The sequence below is a fragment of the Aethalodelphis obliquidens genome, unplaced genomic scaffold (genome assembly GCF_003676395.1).
Source record: "Aethalodelphis obliquidens isolate GAN/ISIS:26980383/991018 unplaced genomic scaffold, ASM367639v1 scaffold16, whole genome shotgun sequence".
In the NCBI taxonomy this organism is placed as follows: Eukaryota; Metazoa; Chordata; class Mammalia; order Artiodactyla; family Delphinidae; genus Aethalodelphis; species Aethalodelphis obliquidens.
The window spans coordinates 21,622,682-21,646,677 of NW_020837960.1; the positions used below are offsets into that span (position 1 = coordinate 21,622,682).

Genomic DNA, 23,996 nt, shown 5'->3' on the forward strand with positions numbered 1-23,996 from the left:
AACAGTATACCACTTCACAACTATGAATAGCTAAAATTAGGAAGACTGACAATAGTAGAGAAACTGGAATTCTCATGCATTGATGATTAGCACAAAGTGACACCGCCATTTCGGAAAACTTTCAGTAATATCTTCTACAACTGAAAAATACATAGCATATGGCTCAACCATTCTACTTTTACTTTGATAGCTAACAGAAATGCACACCTATGTTCATTAAAAAACTATACAGACATGATCACAGCGGTACTATAATAGTTCAAAACTGGAAACAACCCAAAATCTATTTAGAGTTGAGTGGACCAAAAAATTTGCTATATCCATACAATGGAAGGTTATCTACGATGAAAAATGACAAAATACTGCTATTTACAATAAAATGGGTGCATTCCAGAAACTTAATTTTGAACAAAACCAGACCCCAAAAGATCATCATACTGCATGATTCCATTTATATAAACCTCAAGAGGATGAATGGAAATAACTTATGGAGAGGAAGAGTGGGTAGTGACTGTGAGGGTCACAAGAGGGGTTCCTGGGGTACCAACAATTGTTCTATTTCTTGACATGGGTGGTAGTGATATGAGTGTGTTCACTCTGTGAAAATTTATTGATCTGTAGACATAGGATCTGTGTACTTCCTTTGAACGGTAATAAGTTACATGCCCAGTACAACGTCAGATAAAAGGAAACAGATATCTGTTGGTTTAACTTGTGGACTTCATTTGCCATACATACAAGTGCATCAAAAGAATGAGAGATCTGGGCACGGGGATGAAATATGAAAAGCAATCCATCCTCACAGGTGCGAAGGAGGGCTGAGGGGAGAGACAGGTCCTTATGCTGGTGCCAAAATCACTACGCCCTTGGCACAGCTGTGTGTACCCATGTGTCAGGCTCATTTTATAGAAGAACATGTTGCTAACTCTGTAAGGCTATAGACCTAAACACACAATTCTGTTTCTAAGTTCACATCCTGTACCATACCTTATGTTTTACTTTGGCCGCTGAACTGGAATAGTCATTGCCTCCGTTATTTCTAAGTTTTTAGTACTACATTTATGAGTTTCTCATTTTTAAGTGGGTAAACCTGGCCCACGGCACAACCCTAAATACTTTTATTAGTAAAAACACCATCCACTGCAGACACGTTCTTCGCAGGGAAAAAATCTGGCTTCTGGATACTTTGGTCTGGCCAAGAGACATCCCACCAGGTTTATAGTGAAAGATCAGAGTTCTCTCACAACAGCATGAGGAATATTTCCCATCACGGGATGACTGACTTCTGAGAGGAGTTTGCAGGACTGGCAAGACAACACGTGGACCAGGCCAAACCAAACATCGAGTGGAAAACTCCACTCAGACAGTGTTCCACGGGCCCAGGCTTCCTGAGGCCAGCTCACATGTGCCGCTGACTTCAGTTAGCGATGAAGCAGCAGCCAATCAGTACTGCACATACTGTACAGAGAGTGTGCTTCAGCCAGGTAGAGGGAAGGATGACAGGCCCAGGTCTAATCAGAATAATACGCTCTGAGTTTTCCAGGACCTCGTAATGCCAGAGATAGTTTGAACGTGGCTTTGAGCAAATATTTTGAGCATAAATGGCTCTTGGGACCCATGTGTCTAAATATTTTCCCTTTTAGCTAGGATAGAAGAAACCTTTTCACATCTCTACAAAGTGAAAAAAATTTTTAAAGAAAACTTTATTTAAACCACAAATGTATCCTACCAGATTTTGCCATCTCCCTTCAACGTTCTTATTCCTCAATTGCAAATTCACTAGTTAGGAACAGTGCTTCTATACATCCTACAACCTGACAAGTACACTATTCATACCGCAAAGTATCGAATATTTATTCACGTGATCGTTACATCTACTTTGTTAATTTATTCTAAAAACCTTAAAAGGTGCTATGGAAGCACCTCTGAAATTATGCCTCCAATAAGAAAACTTTCATGAAGAAAGAAAACAAATAATTGAAAGTTGTTTGCGTATTTACTTTAAAATATGTGACATTTATCCATTTGGTCTAAAACTGGAAGGCATGATGATGCATATATGTGACAAATGCAGAACAAGACATTCTCTCCCCAAAAGATGAAAAGTCGCTTTACTTACAGCATATTATAGTAGATTTCACAGAGCAGTTGAAGATGTCAGAAGATTTCTAAATGTGAAAAGAAAGATTCATTTTTAAAATTCTGTGAATTTCAAATAATTGTGCAGATATATAAATCAGATTAATTATATTACAGGCACTAATATTTCTATGACTAACAATGGCTGTTAACACCCAATTTCCAAAAGGATAAATATTTCCTGACACATAAATTCTTATAACTAGAACAACATAGTTTTTCCAAATAAATATTTTCACATCCATTTAAATAAAATCACATCTTACTGGGCAAAGAATAAAGAAAGAATCAAAAATTAGTGTAAGCTGTTAACTCTTAACAAACGTCAGCTGCCTTCTGCTGTGCTTCCTCGTGCTTCCTCAGAACTCCACATCATCCCACTTTGCAACTTACTTTTTCAGTCATCTCAGTAAAAATTCAAAGATTCTGACCCTTCTTCAAAGAAGGGTGAAAGACTGAAGCCCAGGCCAATTCACTCACCAAGGAGATAAGATTTCCCCCAGTATCCATTTTCCAATGCCAAAAGGTTTATGAGGGAAAAGAGATGGGTTATTTTGTCCAATCCAGAAAATGTTTTGACTAAAATATTTTTTATCCTTTTCTTTTAAGATAATATCTAAATTTTTATAGCTACTTACAGTTTACAAAGTGCTACCCACTTTATTTTTTTTAATCCTCACCAGAACAGAGCTCGGATCACTACTTTGTAGATGTAGAAACTGAAGCCAAAACCTGAATCTAAGCCCTCGAGCCCCAGCACAAGCTTTTGCCTCTTAACCATATCTGAGAGAAAGAGATGAGGCTGTTTAGGACTCCCTTTTGTTGGGTGAGAGATGCAAAAAGATACAGAATTTAAAAGGAAAAGAGATGCTAATGGAGCCTGCAAAGATGCTTGGCGATTCTGACTAGAATTGTGAGAGAAATCTTTTGATAAAGGAGAACTGAGACAGGAAAGTGATCATTTCAACCTTTAAGGAATTCACTAAAAAATGAGAACAAGTTTAGTATTAGCCCTCTCAGAACCATGCTAAAGCAGGGGTTTTGACTGGTACTACAGAAAAAAAATCTGGGACAAAACACCACATTTGCAGTTGTAGTAAGGATGGCTCTGAGTTAAAGCTGCTTGTAACTCACAGCCCCACAACTTGTGGGAGTGTTAAAGGTTCCCACGATCCCCTTCTGTCTTCATCTTCTATCTGCTTCCACATGCACTGTCTTGGTGTCTCACTGTGTCAACCAAATTGTGAACTCATACACTTTACTGGTTTCAAAAGAATTAAAACAAATATTACCTTCTTTTAAAAAATCATACACAGATCAGTATGAGCAATGGAGGTTTTATTAAAGATTTCAGAAGATTAGAAGGGTGTGGCATAGCTCAAATTTTACAATTCATCTTTCAGATATACTTTTTCGAAATTTCTCTGACAAGAATGGGATTTAGGGGTCCTATCTTGGTCCCTTCTCTAGCTGGCACCTCATCTATTCTCCCAACCTCCCACCTTCCCGCTAACTGCTCTTGCTTCTCACTGGCTTCCTCTTCCTTCTCATTTTCCTTCCCATCCAACTCAAGAAAAGTAAAATGTTCCTTCCTGGCTCAAGTTTAACAATTTAGCGGTTGTCTTGTGTTGTTGAGATGTTCCTAAGATCTCACCATCCAATCCCAAGAGATTACTCAAGTATATCCCCACGCCCCCCCAGAAGCTCTTAAATATAGTTAGAGAGTAAAGGAATGGGCAATAGTCATAAATGACCAAATGACCCTGGATGGCCATTGATTTTTTTAAAAAATGTACATTTAAAACTAATTTAGATAATGTATGATTTGTCCTATGCATTTCATATTCGTAGTTGTTTTAGAAGTAAACTGCTTGTGTGTATCCAGGTCACATGAATTTGAAGGATCAGCAACTAAAACCCTTCATACAGAGTCCTGAGCAGTAAGTAAGGACATGGTCTCTGGAGGTAGACAGTGGAGTTGAAATTCTGTCTCCTCCACTGCCTTAGGCAAATTACTCAACCATCAGCAATGTACAAGGAGCCTGAAGCTGAGCCAGTCATAAGCAGACTATTTATGGAACAGTCTACCATGGTCTAGGCATGTGTCAACGATATGAGTTAGATGCCAATAAATATTTGTCTTCTTAACTCCCAAAACTTAGTATAGATTGGATATATGCACATTTCTACTCTTCTTACTTTAACAAAGGGCTGGAGGAAGAAGTGTGCTTCCTAAACAAAATTGGTGGTAAATAAGGCCATTTAATAATCCTGCTATTACAAAGATGATTTAGAAAAGGACTTCCACTTGCCATTTAGATAGTCCATGGAGATGAGGAGGGAAGAGTGATAGAGATTAGATTCAGATTCAAAATAACTTTTATAAAGTGCCCACTGTATGTCAAGAACTAAACTAATACTAATACTTTCATTTAATATAATTTAGTCCTTAAAACATACAGATTAAAAGAAGAGAAATTAAGATTCAGAAGGTTAAATAACTTGTTCAAAGAGTCATGGTAAAGAAGAAATAGAATGATATTTTCAACCAAGTGTGACCCAGACTCATTTCATTCTGCTACACAGCAGACAGTATCAGTACACAGATATCAAAACAATTATAGCTTTTTAAATCTACATTTTGGGGACAAAACTAAAAGACCTATGCAACTTTGAATGATACTATTAGGTAAATTAAAGTAATCTACCTGATATCTTAACAGTTCTTCTAAAACCAATTTTACATGATTTTTTAAAATATTAAAAGCATCTTTTCTGGGAACAATTTAAAGGATCAAAAGCCACATGACTAGTATATTGGTAAATGGTCTTCATTCCCCCTTCAAATCATTGTTCATATATCCTTCATCAAACTCAAGCCTTGGAACTTTTACCACAGTTAGGGAAATTTCCCCTTGACAATGCACAGATACACAATAACCCAGTGATAACCACTCCCTTGCATCTTTTGCACATGAGGCATTTTAAATGCTGGTGGAGATAATCTATCTCCAAACCAACATAAAATCTGAAGTGGAAGAAAACAGTGCCCCTCTTTTGTTAAGTGATATATCAGAGTGTCCTGAAGGTATATCAGAAACTATGCAGCTTAGCCTGCTTTGACTGTTCCCAGAGTCTCCCTTGGCTGTTCTGGCACACTTTCTCTCAGATTTATTTTCCACTACACCACTTCCCAGAGTGATTAGAAACAAATACCAATGCCAAATAAGTCTAAATATGCCTGAGGTCCTCTCAAACAGCTTGGCACCTCCTGCTGCTTTCACTGGCAATTCCATGATGGGGCTTTCTAGAGAAGTTTTCATTTAAATTCAGCTAATGCAATAATTTGAAATTTTGATTGATTCATTTTCAGAAGTATTTCTACTTTTCTATTTGGAAAGACCAAGTTATACCCTTGGTTAAGAGAGAGAGAGATTTTACATAGACTTAGCCTTAAACACATGTGGAATAAGCAATGATCTGAATAATTTGAGAGATATCACAGAAATCTAAATTATCTCAATATTTTTTGCCCCACTTACTTTTCTTGGCACTTTCTACCTTTTTATCTACCTTACTTGATATATTCACTTTTCAAGTCCCTCTTTTGAGATGGAAAACTAAAGCAATTATCTCTGGAAGGCTGGTAAATACGTATTACCTAGGAAGAGGAAATGGGGGTCCATCTCTCATTGAAGAGTAAGGGAGAACTGCTTTATGGAGCTGGCCATTTTTCATCTTTAGTAGCAGACATTGATGAGAAGCTATGCATGTTGCACAGAAATAGAGAAAAAGTATCTTATGTCTGTTACTTTGTGACCAAGGGCAGATCAATTTTAATACCTCAAACTCAATGTATGTTATCATAAAATTCAGAGTAATTCCTGGAAATGGTTAATTCAACAGTATGTAAACAATATGTAAACTGAAAAAAAAAAGCTGTATTGTTTTCCTTATATCAATTTAATCATCTGAAAGATGTGACAGCTCTAAAAATAACACATCCAGACAATTAAAAAAAAAAAAAGTCTGGTGAAGAGCACTTCCCAAATGACAGAGTAAGGATCTCAAAAAATCTGCTCTTCTATAAAAGTAATGAGAACACTGTCAACATTTTTTAAAATCAACATTTTCAGAACTCTGGAAATTAACTGAAAGCTTGCAACAATAGGAGAAGAATTTATTCAAGGAAAAACACTGAATATCAGGAGGAACAGTAGGCTTTTCAGCATTTTAACTCACCCTATTCTCATTCTCCTCTCCCCATTTTCACAGTAGCCATAAAAACCAACAGACTCACAATTATAGAAGCTGTGAAAACCATAAACCTAGCAGGCACTGGAGGGGGAAAAATAGGTTTGTATCTTCTTTAAAAAATCCCTATTCCTAGAGATTTGTTACTATTTGACCTGGCTATTAGCTCCCTAGAAGCCCTCACTTGCGGGACTCATCTTTATTTGGCATAACTCAGAGCTTACTCACTGTAAATAGGCTTTCCCCAGGGCATTTATTGACAACAATCAGCAGCAATTGTTTAATAACACGGCTGACTAAGGTAGGGAAAATAGGGCAAATGAGGGGCAGACCAAAAAAATTAAAAGAAAAAAATAGGGAATAAGATATCTATAGTAGGCTGTGAAAAGGTCTGGCATTATCTGGGAATTTAGAAGGCCACATGAATATGCAGGTGTATTTTTTATATCTTTAATTTTCTGTATATTATGATGTTTTGACATTGTAAGAATCTTTCTGTCTGGGGAGAGACTGCTCCTCCTGGGACTAGCCAATTCTTGGATATAGTAAAGGATTGGGAAGGAGCATGCCTTTGATGTGCAAACTAACCAGTCCAGACCTATACATCCTCTATCTGGCATGTGCAGCTCAAGGAGGCCTTAATCATCCCAGGGCCAGGTACTGGCAGCAAGAGACCATCTCTATAGGCCAAAATTCACTGGAGTTATTTAAACTACTCAATCCTAGGCTCTTTACCCTGGTCTGTCTTGCCTTTCCATAGAAAACCCCAATAAAGGCTCAGACCTAGACTTTCCCCTCACTTCTGAATTCTGTCTCCTGACCAAAACCTGGTATTCCTCACATGATCCTGTGTGGCGTTCCATGCTTCCTGTTTATAGAACTTCTGAGTACAATAAATTTTGTTTTCCTGAGACTTTCCTGTGTCCCCATTATGGCCACACTTGACTGACCATCACATAAAAGAACAGAGAACAGCAGAGCTGTAAGCATGGCCAGGAAATATCTGAAAACTCTCACCTCAGGTTGACCTTGAGTCTCTGCACAAGCAGGAAATAAAAGCTAAGACAAGGCTGTAAACTACTGGAACACTGAAGGCATGCCCCCAACTTGCACCCAAAGACTTTCAACAAAGGAGGGGAGATATACTGTTTCAGGGGGGTATCTCTATCCAATCATAACTGACTACAAAGCTAACTGAGCAGAGGCCTCAGTGGCCATGCATGACAAAGAATAGAGACTTCATAGAATTTGTTCAGGAAAGTCACTAAACAAGTAAACAGGCAGCAGCAACAGCTACAACAATAAATATTAATAACAACAAACCCTAAAGGGGGGATGTGAGCCCTAGAGTTACGTCATTATGTTATTTAAAATATTCAGTTTTCAGCAAAAAAGAATTATGAGACATGCAAAAAATAGCTAAATATGACACATACACAGGAAAAACAGTCAATAGAAACCATCTCTTAGGAAGCCCAGATTTTAGATTTACCAGACAAAAACTTTAAATCAACTATTACAGATAAATAAAGGAAATTATGCCAAAAGAGTTAAGTGAAAGTATGAGAAATAATATCTCCCTAAATATATAATAACAATAAAAATATATAAATTATTAAAGAACTGTAGAGAAATTCTGAAATTGAAAAGTACAGTATTGAACTGATAAATTCACTAGAAGAGAACAAAAATGGATTTGACCTGGCATAAGAAAGAATCAATGAACATGAAGACAGGCCTATTGATTTATGCACAGTAAGGAGCAGAAGTTGTAAAAAATGAAGAATAACGAAAAGACCTCAGAAGCTACTGGAATACCATCAAACATACCAACTATGTGTAACAAGAGTTCCAAAGGGAGAAAAAAGCAAAAAAAAAAAAAAGGAACAAAAAGAATATTTGAAGAAATAATGGCTGAAATGTCTCAAATTTGATGACAAACCTGCACATCTAAAATTAACCTGTATATCTAAATACCTCAACAAACTACAAGTAGGATAAACTCAAAGAAAACCATAGTAGATACATCATAATCAAGCTATCAAAAGACAAAGAGAGAACTTTCAAAGCAGCAAGAATGGTGACTCATCACTTACAAGAAATATTTAATAAAAATTACAGCTGATTGCTCATCAGAAATGATGGAGGCTAGGGGGCAGTGAGATGGCATTTTCAAAGTGCTGAAAGAAAAAGACTTCTAACCAAGAATGTAATACCCAGCAAAATGATCCTTTCAAAACAAAGAACAGATTAAGACAGTCCCAGATTAACAAAATCTGAGAGAATTTGTAGTCCTATAAGAAACAGTAAAGGAAGTCCTTCTGGTTGAGATGAAAGGACACTAGAAACAGGAATCTACACAAAAAAGTAAAAAAACCTAGAAAATGGGATGAAGTGAGAGGGTGGCATTGACATATATACACTACCAAATGTAAAATAGATAGCTAGTGGGAAGCAGCCTCATAGCACAGGGAGATCAGCTTGGTGCTTTGTGACCACCTAGAGGGGTGGGATAGGGCGGGTGGGAGGGAGAAGTAAGAGGGAGGGGATATGGGGATGTATGTATATGTATAGCTGATTCACCTTGTTATACAGCAGAAACTAACACAACAATGTAAAGCAATTACACTCCAATAAAGATGTTAAAAAAAAAGAACCCTAGCAAATTTAACTACATAAGTAAATATAAAATACAGTATAAATGTATTTTTCATTTGCAGTTCTTTTCTTCTCCCATATTTAAAAGACAACTACATAAAGCAATAAAAAAAAACTGTATTAATGGACATGTAATGTTTAGAGATGTGATTTTATGATAATAATAGCACAAAGAAGTGGGGGAGAAAATGGAGCTATACAAGATCAAAGTTTTGGTATACTATTGAAATTAAGTTAGTATTACTCCAAACTAGATAGATATAAATTAAGATGTTAATTGTCATTCCTGGAGGCAAGAAGTAATAGCAGAAAAAATGATAAGAAAATTAAAATGATATAACAGAAAATATCTATATAATACAAAAGAAGACATTAATGGAGGAATAAAGAAACAAAGATATAGACATATAAAAAACCAAATGGCAAAATAGCTGGTGTAAACCTTATCAGTAATTGCATTAAATGTAAATGGCTTAAACACTAAAATCAAAAGCAGAGATTGACAAATGAATAAAAGTGCATCCAACTATATGTAGGCCATAAGAGACATAATTTAAAGACACAAACACATTGAGAGTAAAAGGATAGGAAAAGTAAACCATGCGACAGTAACCAAAACAGAAAAGGAATGGCTATACTCACAAAGTAAATAAAGTGGACTTTAAGACAAAAATTGTTATTCATTGTAAAGGATATTTTCTAATAACATAAAAAAAAATCAGTCCATCAGAAAGACATACACATATATGTGTCTAACAACACAGCACTTCAAATACACAATGGAATTAAAGGGGAAAAATAGATAATTCAACAATAATAGCTGGAGACCTCAATGCACAACTTCAATAATGGATAGAATTAGACAGAAGATCAATAAGGAAATAATATCCTTAAATAACACTATAAGCCAATTAGACCTAACAGACATCTACAGAACACTGCATCCAAAAACTAAGGAATACATATTCTTCTCAAGTGCACACAAAACATTCTCTAGGATATTCCTTATTCTAGGACATACAAGAGTCTTAATACATTTAAAAGGATTAAAATTATACAAAGTATGTTCTCCAGTCACAATAGAATGGAATTAGAAATCAATAATAGGAAGAAATTTGGGAAATTTACAAATATGTAGAAATTAAGCAACATACTGCTAATTAATCAATGGGTTAAAGAAGAAATTACAAGAAAAAGAATCACAAAGAAGAAATAAAAACTCTGATTTAAAGTTAGAAGATAATTTAAGATAAATGAAAAAGAAAACACAATGTACCAAACTTATGGGATGCAGCTAAAACAGTATACAAAGAGAAATATATAGCTTTAAAAATATTATATTTAAAAAACAGGGCTTCCCTGGTGGCGTAGTGGTTGAGAGTCTGCCTGCCGATGCAGGGGACACGGGTTCATGCCCCGGTCCGGGAAGATCCCTCATGCCACAGAGCGGCTGGGCCCGTGAGCCATGGCCGCTGAGCCTGCGCATCCGGAGCCTGTGCTCCGCATCAGGAGAGGCCACAACAGTGAGAGGCCCGCGTACCACCAAAAATGATAAATAAATAAAATAAATAAATAAAAAATAAAGATCTCATTATAATACATTTAAAAGATCTTACATCAATAGCTTAACTTTTCACCTAAGGAAACTATAAAAAGAAGAGCAAACTAAATTCACAGCAAGCAGAAGGAAAGAAATAATAAAGACAAGAGTGGAAATAGATGAAATTGGGAACAAAAATACAATAGATAAAATCAGCAAAACCAAGGACAGGCTGTGTAAACCTTTTCTAATAGGGTGACCTGGACAGTGGGAATAATCACCCAGAGGGTACACAGACAGAGAGTCAGTAATACTACCTGCCAATGCCCCTGAGTAATGGTGGGGATGAGTGTAGAGGAGGAGAAAACCATCATCATCATGGCCAAAATAGCCCTAAGAGTGGATCCTGCACGCCCTCCTACAGATGTCCCAGTTGCCTCCATCTTTGACAGGAGCAAGTTGACATTTAGGGAAGCATTTCACTCTTGCTGTGCCAGAGTCTAACTGCAGCAATGCATCAGGTCTAGATTAACAGTTGGGTACTTGAGGTATCAGAATGTTCCACAGATAGAGAAATGTCCATTTGTTGTACTGAGTAGCACAGCAATCAGATGTTTATCTGTAAGATTGAGTGGTAGGTAACATATCCAAGAGTTCATCAAATTCAGAACAGCAGCAACTGCTTGTGACAGACATTATCAGTGAATCTGGTGAAGGAGGAGCCACACAATCTCCCCTGTGAGAGAGAGCAAAGACAGGTGAGATACCTATCCCCTTCCCCTCCCTCTACCATATCTGGGATATCTTGGATCCCAAGAAGTGCAAGTCCTACCAGTTGGGGGGACTCCTCCCCAACAACTGTGGTGTTGGCAATCTGTCCAGTACCATAGACAAGGACAGCACCCTTAATCCAACCACCAGGGTAGTGAACCCAAATCTTCTGGCTTGGATTTCCTTGTGGTTCAGTAAAAATTTCTATTTTATATACAGATATCCAACTCATTGGGCTATGCAGAGCAAAAAGCAAAGGTACATTAAAGAAAATGTTGAACTCAACACTCAAATTGATGGTCATTATTTTTTAAGCACTTGTTGGAAAAAACAAAAACCAAATAACATTCTCTGCACCTGTACAGTAAATGAAGAAGGAAGTTACTGCCTTCCATCCCTTGCTGCTTAATAGCCAACATGATCCCTTCAGGAAAGAGATGAATGGGGTGAAAGGACTTTATAGGTTCCCCCATAGAGAGTGAGGTGTCAAATTACAAAACAAAGGTACATAATTGAAGGAAATGGGTGGTCAAACAGGCAATGCAAATGAGAAGAAATCACAACACTGAGACCCCAGACTGCTTGCCTGAAATATGTGATCCAGGCAGGGGTTATCTTGTCCCCACCCATCGGCCATTTAAGCCCATCCTTTAATTATGCATTAAAATGTCCCACCCTGTGGCTTGGGAATTTTATGGAGCATGGAGAGTCAATCACATGCCCCATGATTGGGCCACTGATGTGTAGCTTGGGCAGAAAATCCAGAGCAAATGCAATGTGCTTAAGAAACCTAAACAGAAAATAAATATGGTCTTGTAGGGTCTGGAATATGTAGCCTGAGTCATATGGGGATGGCTAGGTCAAACACCTAAAAAGTTTCAAATGCAGTCAGGATCCATCAGAACCCTCTGAACTGGACAAGAGGCCTGATGTGACCTAGGAAACTGCCATCAAAATCTCTGGGGTGGACCAGAGGGCAGACAGCAGAAGCAAAAAGAACTACAATCCTGCAGCCTGTGGAACGAAAACCACATTCACAGAAAGAGAGACAAAATGAAAAGGCAGAGGACTATGTACCAGAATAAGGAACAAGATAAAACCCCAGGAAAACAATTAAATGAAGTGGAGATAGGCAACCTTCCAGAAAAAAGAATTCAGAGTAATGATAGTGAAGATGATCCAGGACCTCGGAAAAAGAATGGAGGCAAAGATCGAGGAGATGCAAGAAATGTTTAACAAACACCTAGAAGAATTAAAAAACAAACAGAGATAAACAATACAGTAGCTGAAATGAAAAATACACTAGAAGGAATCAACAGCAGATTAACTGAGGTAGAAGAACAGATAAGTGACCTGGAAGACAGAATGGTGGAATTCACTGCTGTTACAGACAATAAACAAAAAAGAATAAAAAGAAATGAAGACAGCCTAAGAGACCTCTGGGAAAACATTAAACGCACCAACATTCACCTCATGGGGGTCCCAGAAGGAGAAGAGAGAGAGAAGGGACGCAAGAAAATATTTGAAGAGATTATAGTCGAAAATTTCCCCTAATGCGGGAAAGAAAATAGCCACCCAAGTCAAGGAAGTGCAGAGACTCCAAAGCAGGATAAACCCAAGGAGAAACACGCTGAGACAGACAGTAATCAAACTGACAAAAATTTAAAACAAAGAAAAATTATTAAAAGCAACAAGGGAAAAATGACAAACATACAAGGGAACTGCCATAAAGTTAACAGCTGATTTCTCAGCAGAAACTCTACAAGCCAGAAGGGAGTGGCATGATGTATTTAAAGTGATAAAAGGGAAGAATCTACAACCAAGATTACACTACCTAGCAAAGATCTCATTCAGATTCAACGGAGAAATCAAAAGCTTTAGAGACAAGCAAAAGCTAAGAGAATTCAGCACCACCAAACCAGCTCTACAACAAATGCTAAAGGAACTTCTCTAAGTGGGAAACACAAGAGAAGAAAGGGACCTACAAAAACACACCCAAAACAATTAAGAAAATGGTAATAGGAACATACATATCGATAACTACCTTAAGTGTGAAAGGATTAAATGCTCTAAACAAAAGACACAGGCTCCCTGAATAGATACTAAAATAAGACCCATCTATATGCTGTCTACAAGAGACTCACTTCAGACCTAGGGACACATACGGACAGAAAGTGAGGGGATGAAAAAGATATTCCATGCAAATGGAAATCAAAAGAAAGCTGGAGTAGCAATACTCATATCAGATTAAATAGACTTTAAAATAAAAACTTACAAGAGACAAGAAAGGACACTACATAATGATCAAGGGATCAATCCAAGAAGAAGATATAACAATTATTTTTAAAAAAAGACCTATAAAACAGGAAATCGACAGGAACACAGTAATAGTGGGGGACTTTAACACTTCACTTACACCAATGGAGAGATCATCCAGACAGAAAATTAATAAAGAAACACAAGCTTTAAATGACACAATAGACCAGAGAGATTTAATTGATATTTATAGGACATTCCATCCAAAAACAGCAGATTACACTTTCTTCTCAAGTGCACAGAGAACATTCTCCAGGATAGATAACATCTTGAGTCAAAAATCAAGCTTTGGTAAATTTAAGAAAATTGAAATCATATCAAGCATCTTTTCTGACCACAATGCTATGAGATTAGAAATCAATTACAGGAATAAAAACATAAAAAACACAAACACATGGGGGCTAAGAAATACGTTACAAAATAACTAAGAGATCACTGAAGAAATCAAAAAATACCTAAGAGACAAATGACAACAAAAACACAACGATCCAAAACCTATGGGATGCAGCAAAAGCAGTCCTAAGAAGGAAGTTTATAGCACTACTACCCTACCTCAAGAAGCAAGAAAAATCTCAAATAAACAATCTAACCTTACACCTAAAGGAACTAGAGAAAGAGGAACAAAAACCCCCGAAGTTAGTAGAAGGAAAGAAATCATAGAGATCAGAGCAGAAATAAATGAAATACAAACAAAGAAAACAATATCAAAGATCAATAAAACTAAAAGCTGCTACTTTGAGAAGATAAGAAAAGGTGATAAACCTTTAGCCAAATTCATCAAGAAAAAGAGGGAGAGGACTCAAATCAATAAAATTAGAAATGAAAAAGGAGAAGTTATAGCAGACGCTGCAGAAATACAAAGCATCCTAAGAAACTACTACAAGCAACTCCATGCCAATAAAACGGACAACCAGGAAGAAAGGACAAGTTTTTAGAAAGGTATAACCTTGCAAGACTGAACCAGGAAGAAACAGACAATATGAACAGACCAATCACAAGTAATGAAATTGAAACTGTGATTAAAAATCTTCCAACAAACAGAAGTCCAGGACTAGATGGCTTCACAGGTGAATTCTACCATTCTTCAGTTCTACAATTCTTCTCTATTTAGAGAAGAGCTGACACCCATCCTTCCCACACTCTTTCAAAATATTTCAGAGTAAGAAACATTCCCAAACTCATTCTACGAGGCCACCATTACCCTGATACCAAAACCAGACAAAGATGCTACAAAAAAAGAAAATTACAGACCAATATCACTGATGAATACAGATGCAAATATCCTCAACAAAATACTAGCAAACAGAATCCAACAACACATTAAAAGGATCATACACCATGATCAAGTGGGATTTATCCCAGGGATACAAGGATTCTTCAATATATGCAAATCAATCAATGTGATACACCATATTAACAAAATGAAGAATAAAAACCATATGATCATCTTAATAGATGCAGAAAAAGCTTTTGACAAAATTCAATACCCGTTTATGATAAAAACTATCCAGAGTGTGGGCAGAGAGGGAACCGATGTCAACATAACAAAGGCCATATACGACAAACCTACAGCAAACATCATTCTCAATGGTGAAAAACTGAAAGCATTTCCTCTAAGATCAGGAACAAGACAAGGATGTCCACTCTCACCACTATTATTCAACATAGTTTTGGAAGTCCTAGCCATGGCAATCAGAGAAGAAAAAGATATGAAAGGAATACAAATTGGAAAAGAAGAAGTAAAACTGTCACTGTTTGCAGATGACATGATACTATACATAGAGAATCCTAAAGATGCCACCAGAAAACTACTAGAGCTAATCAGTGAATTTCGTAAAGTTGCAGGATACAAAATTAATGCACAGAAATCTCTTGCACTCCTATATACTAATGATTAAAAATCTGAAAGAGAAATTAAGGAAACACTCTTTAACAAAAAGAATAAAATACCCAGGAATAAACCTACCTAGGGAGACAAAAGACCTGTATATAAGACATAATGAAAGAAATCAAAGATGACACAAATGGAGAGATATACCATGTTCTTGGATTGGAAGAATCAACATTGTGAAAATGACTATACTACCCAAAGCAATCTACAGATTCAATGCAATCACTATCAAAATACCAATGGCATTTTTTACAGAACTAGAACAAAAAATCTTAAAATTTGTATGAAGACACAAAAGACCCCGAGTAGCCAAAGCAATCTTGAGGGAAAAAAACGGATCTGGAGGAATCAGACTCCCTGACTTCAGACGATACTACAAAGCTACAGTAATCAAGACAATATGGTACTGGCACAAAAACAGAAATATAGATCAATGGAACAGGATACAAAGCCCAGAGATAAACCCATGCACCTATAGTCAACTAATCTATGACAAAGGAGGCAAGGATATACAATGTAGAAAAGACAGTCTCTTCAATAAGTGGTGCTGGGAAAACTGGACAGCTACATGTAAAAGAATGAAATTAGAACACTCCCAATGCCATACGCAAAAATAAACTCAAAATGGATTAAAAACCTAAATGTAAGACCAGACAGGATAAACCTCTTATAGGAAAACATAGGCAGAACACTCTATGACATAAATCACTAAGATCTTTTTTGATCCACCTCATGGAGCAATGGAGATAAAAATAAACAAATGGGACCTAATGAAACTTCAAAGCTTTTGCACAGCAAAGGAGACCATAAACAAGATGAAAAGACAACCCTCAGAATGGGAGAAAATATTTGCAAATGAATCAATGGACAAAGGATTAATCTCCAAAATATATAAACAGCTCATGCAGCTCAATATTAAAAAACAACCCAATCCAAAAATGGGCAGAAGACCTAAATGCACATTTCTCCAAAGAAGACATACAGATGGGCGAGAAGCACATGAAAAGCTGCTCCACATCACTAATTATTAGAGAAATGCAAATCAACACTACAATATGGTATCACCTCACACCAGTTCAAATGGGCATCTTCAGAAAATCTACAAACAACAAATGCTGGAGAGGGTGTGGAGAAAAGGGAACCCTCTTGCACTGTTGGTGGGAATGTAAATTGATACAGATACTATGGAAAACAGTATGGAGGTTCCTTAAAAAACTAAAAATAAAATTACCATATGACCCAGCAATCCCACTACTGGGCATATACCCAGAGAAAACCATAATTCAAAAAGACACATGCACCCCAATGTTCATTGCAGCACTATTTACAATAGCCAGGTCATGGAAGCAACCTAAATGCCCATTGACAGATAAATGGATAAAGATGTGGTACATAAATATAATGGAATATTACTCAGTCATAAAAAGCAACAAAACTGGGTCATTTGTTGAGATGTGGATGAATCTAGAGACTGTCATACAGAGTGAAGCAAGTCAGAAAGAGAAAAACAAATATCGTATATTAACACATATATGTGGAATCTAGAAAAATGGTACAGATGAACCGGTTTGCAAGGCAGAAATAGAGACACAGATGTAGAGAACAAACATATGGACACGAAGAGGGGAAAGTGGTGGCGGCAGGGGTTGGGATGAATTGGGAGATTGGGATTGACATATATACACTAATATGTATAAAATAGATAATAAGAACCTGCTGTAATAAAAAAAATCTGTGGGGTGTGTGATAACTTCAGTAGCCAAATAGGCCCTTCAATTATTGAGTTTTATTTTGCGGGGAGAGAGGGCCAAAAGCCTTGTAATTATCTCCTCTGGAATGAGATATTGTGTCCCTTTCCAGATTATATCCAGGAATATCACTCGTGGGCTATGTCCTCCTATTTTGTCTGTATTAATGGCTCAGCTGTGTTGCTACATATGGGTCAATAGGGTGTCCAGCCCCTAGTGGGCAGTGCCCTTGTCTGGGCCCACCAGAAAGCCAATATAGTAGAAGGCCAATGCTCCCTCAGGGAATAGGACTTTTTCTAGATCATAGCACAGGTAGCCAACAAGTTTGTGTAGCCTTATGTGAGGACATTAAAGGCCTATTACAACCCATTCCAACCATATAAAGGTAAATTGATCCTGATCATCTGGATGGAAAGCGATGGTTTAAAAATGCATTTGACATATAAACTGCCACACGCCAACGTCCCTTGGCTTGGCCAATAGTCTCTGTGACAGTCACAATGTCAGTTCCACCAGCACAAAGGGCAGCACCAAGGCCTTGAACACAGGCCAGACAGAACTATTAAATGGAAAAATAGTTTCCCTTTGGCTCCCTTAAGTTTGGCAATGAAGGCCATTATTTCTTTTTCACCCCCAGGAAGCAAAAATATTGTTTTGAGGAGAAAATGACACCAGGCAATGATAGTCATGTAGGCTCAGGATCTTCTGCTTACCCCACTAAGGTGGCCCTAACTACAGCAATTCCAGTCAGAAGCTGGGGGTGAAGGTGGGTCAGAGTGCACATAGACAATACATCTATACTAATAATATACTTAGCAGTGGAGGTCACGACAATGGAGGTTGTAGGGACCCAAAAAGTACCCGTGCTAGCGAAGGCTAGGCAAGGGTCTCAGTGATGGTGGTCTCAGACTGAAAACCAAAGAGCAGTATCTGTTTCCTCCTCCTCCTGGTGGCAAGAGTTGTGGGGATCACGGTCACCTATGAACCAATATCTGAGAGATCCAAGAAATACAATTTTCCTCCCACCTCCCCATTGAACTCTGACCTTGGCATAGGAACTCAGGTCTTCTCTAGGGACAGAGGGACCCCAGTCTTATCCCTGCTTCTGTTTATTTTTAAAGCTAAGAGTTCTGAGTAAAGGTTGGTGGGGCTCTCCAATTCATCTCAAGACTCACTGGGAAGGGAGGAAGGAATGGCACTTGTGTCAGTCACAGAGAAGTCAGAGTCATCATGTGGACCCTAGCAGAGCTGCCCATCAGGACCTTCTAGGTACCTGGTCCAGTGCCTGGTCACAAGTTCCTTGGAAGGGAGCTCATCAATCTCCTCCTTTGAGTCTCATTATCAAGGAACAAAATCCAGAGATCTTTAGGGAAAGGCCCTTGTCCAAGTCGCCCATGAGAGGTTGCCCATTTATCACTCCTACACTGCTCTTCTGTGGTCACATGCAGACAGTAACAAAACAAGATAGAGACCCTGGCAAAGGCAGTCAGGAAAAGAGCAGGAAGAACAATCAAGTAGAAAGAAAGGTAGAGACAGAGAAACTTATAAGAGAGATCATGGTTGCCTTTTTCTGAGGATCTCATTATGGAGTTGCTGTTGAGTGAACTGGGCTGTTCTGGGATGACAGTCCTTGCACCCCGAGAGGCTGGCTGAAAGACTGTGAGACTACTCGTACTTCCCCACACATCCTCACCATAAACCCTACCAATGAAAGAAACGAAGGATGTTTCTCTTCCTCACAACGAACACAATGAAACACAAATACTTTGACAGTATCAAGTTTGGGAGACGATGTGGTGATGAGAGAAGGTTAGTTCCTGCATAGTTTTCTATGCAAAGCTAACCAACTGGAACTTGACCCTGCTGGAGACAGGAAGTCACTGAATACCTTTAAGCCAGAGAGTGATATAAACAGATTAATAGTTAGAAAAACCACTTTGTAAACTGTAAAGACTGAATATTGGAGGGGCTAAAACTTAAGTGGAGGGAGAGAACAGTCGAACATAGGAATTTTTAATACTTGGTATCCCTGTGTGACTTTATTTTTTTCTGCTCGTTCCTCACTGAGTTTGTAGCTGTAAAAAGGAAACTAGGTAATAACAGTTATAGAAGAAATATGAGCCTCTACAATCAAGTTGATCAATCCAAATAAGAAATCTGTTTAATCCTCATCTGTAGGGCTTTTCCTATCACTTCTTTATTTCACTTGACCTAAATATAGTCAGACTATGCATAAATTAAATTTATAGAGGTGATAAGCATTTAAATTAAGACAAAAACTTAAACCAAAGCAGTGTGAATAATTTAAAATTTTCATCTATGGCATAAGAATAACTCTGGAAACAACATTCCCAGTGATACAGTAACAACTGTTAGTCATTTGTTTGTCTCCTCAGTGTACTGGAATGCAGGGATGTGTCATTAGTACAATGATCCCCAAGGACAAGTACATCTAGTTTCCTAAGCCTATGTAAAGGCAAGGTTTAATACATTGTAAGATCTTTATTTTAGCTGTTTTTAAGGTTTACCTTTCATTCCCACTAACATTTTTAGTTTATAAGTTCATACCCTTTGTGTTGCAAATCTTTAGTGGAAGCTTTGAGAAAGATGTTTAAATGTTCAACCTAAACAGTCATGCCCTAGGAAGAAGCCAAATGAAATAAACCAGAGAATTTTCTGCTTAAAAAACTTCAAAGAAATTGCCACCAGCTGTTCTCCTTCCACCATCCGTTTATTTTCTCTGAACACTGAACAAGAGGAAACAGGCTGTGGGAGAAAAGATTGATTTAGACATATGTCAGGACCCACTGATTGTAGGACTTGGTAGAATAGTCAACTGAAAGGCAGAGAGTGAGAGAGAGAAAATTAACATTTGTAAAGCACTTTTGAGAACTGGTCACTTAGAAATATATTGACTCTCTTCTAGAATTTGAGACTCGATAAATCTTCCTGGCGAGAGATCAGAATCAATTAAAAAGCAGTTAAGCCACAAGAAGTTTGAAATACCACTTTCATTACTGATGAGTGTTTTGTGAGAGAATATGGCTAGAAGTGTTGAGCCCTGGCATTAGTCCGATTTACCCACCACTCATGGGGGGCTAGGAGGGCAAGGAGAGAACGGCTTGAATTGAGCAGGCCCAGTTCCTCTCCCTGATCCATCCATCGGTAAGCCACTCCTCCCCTGGAGCGATGCTGGGGGCCAGGAGGCCATATGCTAATAAAGCCCCTTTCACATGGAAGGCTTTATCTCCAAAATTCACCACCACCTGATCATAATCAGTGATATAAGCAGAACCTCAGAAAACATTGCTACTTATTCAAGAGCAATAAATACCAAGGGGTAGAATCAAGATTTGAATTCCAAACCATCTGACTCTATACTCCTTTCCTCTACCCAGGATTGTTCCACTGTGAGGGAGGAAAAATTTCTTCTTTACCTTCTTAGGGTCTTCAGCTGAGCCTAAGAACTAAACTGACATAAGACATTAACAGGAGAAAAACATACAAATTTTATTTAGTAATTTTCACACATACATGGGAGTCTTCACAAGAAAAATGAAGACCCAAAGAAGTGGGTATGTAACAGAGAAGAACAAACCTGACTCCATATTGGATCTATTTCTTTAGCTCTAACCTTTGTGCTCTGTTGCCTGTGCTTAGTCATGCTGTCTCTGCCGACAACATTCTGCTATAGAATGTTGTCTATAGCCAGAAATATACATGATAGGCCATTCTCAAAGCTCTTACCTTTAAAGGTATAACAATTTTCCATTCATACAGAGATAAAAAGTTTCAGAACAGAAAATAACAATTGTCTTGTTGGAGGTTTATAGGAACATCCTGACCAGACCTACATGCAGTGCTACAAGAACAAAGGATTCCTGCACCAAGAAGTTTGTGACAACCAGCCACACCCCTTTTAGTATAAAAGAAGCCTGAGTTCTAGCTCAAGTAAGATGGCTCTTTGGGACACAAGTTCACCATCTTCTTGGTCTGCTGGCTTTCCAAATAAAGTCGCTATTCCTTGTCCCAGCACTTTGTTGGCATGTGGCAAGCAGTATGAGCTGGACTCAGCAACAGCTAGGTCTAAGTGCTTATATACCAGGTTAAAAAATAATAGCAGTTGTAGAAAAGTAACTAAAATATATGGATAGACTAAAGGAAGATAAGAGTTATTTTGACAAGGTCTGTTTGTACAGATTTCTCGATGTGTACTCCACATCTCTGGTGATAGGAATGCTTCTTTCCTCCTGGTATAGGGAGCGCATCTCTTAAATGGGAGTTTCATCTTCTGCTTTCAGGAAGAAAAGGGGAGGTCAGAGTGCCCTTCTTGTACCTGCTGATTTCCAAGTGCCTTTAACTCAAAGTAGTCAAGATGCCAAAGCAGCATATTTGGGGATGGTATGTCCTGAACTCCTTCACAATCTGTTTCTGAGAGTATGGCAAAATAGGGACTGTTTGACTGCTCTAATTGTATCCTAATAAGAGATTTATAAGGGAATTTATGATTCCTTCTAACTTTCTATCAACCCAGTGTAACAAAACAAATATTTAAGGGGATAACCTTCCCCTCAATGGAATTTGAAACTTTTCCCACAGATCCAGGGGATAAGAACAAGACACTGTATTTCTAAAGAGGAATCCTCTCTACCTAAAGGGAGGGGAAGTTGGGTTTTCTACTGGAATAGTTTTTGGAAGCAATTTTAAATGAGAGATCACATACCTTCTAGATCAGATATCAAGGTCAGTGTTAAGAGAGAAAAGAAAAAGACTAGGGAAATAAAGCCAGGGAGAAAACAGAAGTGGGGGAGCTTGGGAAGGGATGGAACGAAGGCAGACGGAGAGAGGAATCTGATTGCCAAGGGCTGTCAAGCTAAGAGAATTCTAAGAATGGGGTGTTGCCTTGGCAATTGCTGTCATGGCCATGGTTCAAATGTCTAATGGCCTTGTTGTCACAGTCCTAGCCAGCTAACCAAGCTGTCATCATCTGAGTAGGAACTCTTCCTACCTTCACAAAGTACTCACCCAGTTATTGAGGGAGGAGAGCCACAGAACTTGAAAGCAAAAATACATACACCTGAGCACCCCAAGAGATGGAGTGGATACACCTAGCCCCTGATGGGGCCAGGTGGGCGTGAATACAAAGATGCTACCCACCAGGAGCCAACAGCACTGAGATAGGAGGCTTTGGATACAAACTTGCCTAGGTTCTATCCTAGTCTCCCACTTGCTAGCTGTGTGACCACAAGTAAATTGCATAATCTCTTTATAACTCAGTTCCAAAACCTGTACGATTGGAGATTTAAAAATAGTGCCAACTCCACAGGCACTGTATCAGAATTTGAAGAGTTAACATATTCAAAGAATTTAGAACCATGCCTGTCACATAAGAAACATTCAGTAAATGATAATGATGACATCTAGTTTTTTAGATTACAGTTGAGAATCATCACCAAATATTCCAAAACTGTTAGCAATATTCCAGAACCTAAGTTTAATAATGTTTACAAAAACCAAAGAACTATATCATCCACTGAATATGGGACTAGTTGTCTCTAAAGACTCAGCACCTAAGATGTTGAATGCTGTTACAATTCTTTTCTGAAATATTTTCCCACAAGGTGGTCCAGGAGAAAGTGCACAGGCTTTGGAGCGAGGCAGACTCCCCAGAGCATCCAGCAGCCTGTCTGCTGCCAAAATTACTGTCACAGGCATTTGTAGAGAGGACCCTGTGTTAGCCTGGAAGTCAGCAACCACTAATTGACTAAGCCTGTCATTATCTACCCACCCAAGACCTAAAGAGGTGGCAAAGGGCAATGATTCCCACCCTGAGTTCTAAACCTGTCCATGGGACCCTGGTTATTGACTCTCTTTTGGGTTCTCTTTTCCCCCACTTAGTGGTACTAACCTGGCTACTGGGATGCTGTCTGTCACTTCTATCTCTGCTATCCTACAGGTCTGAGCCTTTGGGAACCGACCCTGGCTGATTTCAGATTTTGAACCATTCCTTAATCACTTCAGTTTAATTTAACACACAAGGAAAGATTCTACTTCCTCTTCCTGCATAGTTGCTGACTAAGTCTCGCACTACAGGTACAGAATTCAAACTCACTCACTGATGGATTTGATTCTACTGGCATCTACCAATGGCCAAAGGAAATATTTTGGCTCTTGCATATCTTACAGCTGGCAACATTACAGAGTGAGGAATCTGTGTCTGGTGGAATTTAGCAGAGGCCAGTGGTGGGGAAGGTGGAGAAAGGAGATCCTCAGGGAACAGAGCTGCTATGGTCTGAATGTTTGTGTTTCCCCCCAACCCCCAATGAAGAAATTCAAATGTTGAAACCTAATCCCATTGTGATCGCATTCGAAGGTGGGGCCTTTGGGAAGTGATTAGGTCATGAGAGCAGAATGCTCATGAATGAGATTAGAGGCCAGGGCTTCCCTGGTGGTGCAGTGGTTAAGAATCCGCCTGCCAATGCAGGGGACGTGGGTTCAAGCCCTGGTCCAGGAAGATCCCACATGCCGTGGAGCAACTAAGCCCATGCACCACAACTACTGAAGCCCGCACGCCTAGAGCCTGTGCTCAGCAACAAGAGAAGCCACCGCAATGAGAAGTCCGAGCACTCCAACAAAGAGTAGCTCCCATTCGCCGCAACTAGAGAAAGCCCGCGTGCAG

General features: G+C 38.4%; 1 long non-coding RNA gene across 1 annotated transcript in view; it reads right to left on the reverse strand.

Moving 5' to 3' along the window:
• LOC113625683 (uncharacterized) overlaps positions 1-23,996 on the reverse strand; it is a 529,756-nt gene that overhangs the window by 334,564 nt on the left and 171,196 nt on the right. Inside the window, exon 5 of the long non-coding RNA XR_003434794.1 lies at positions 2,120-2,168. This is a non-coding gene — a long non-coding RNA (uncharacterized LOC113625683). The remainder of the gene's footprint in view (positions 1-2,119; positions 2,169-23,996) is intronic.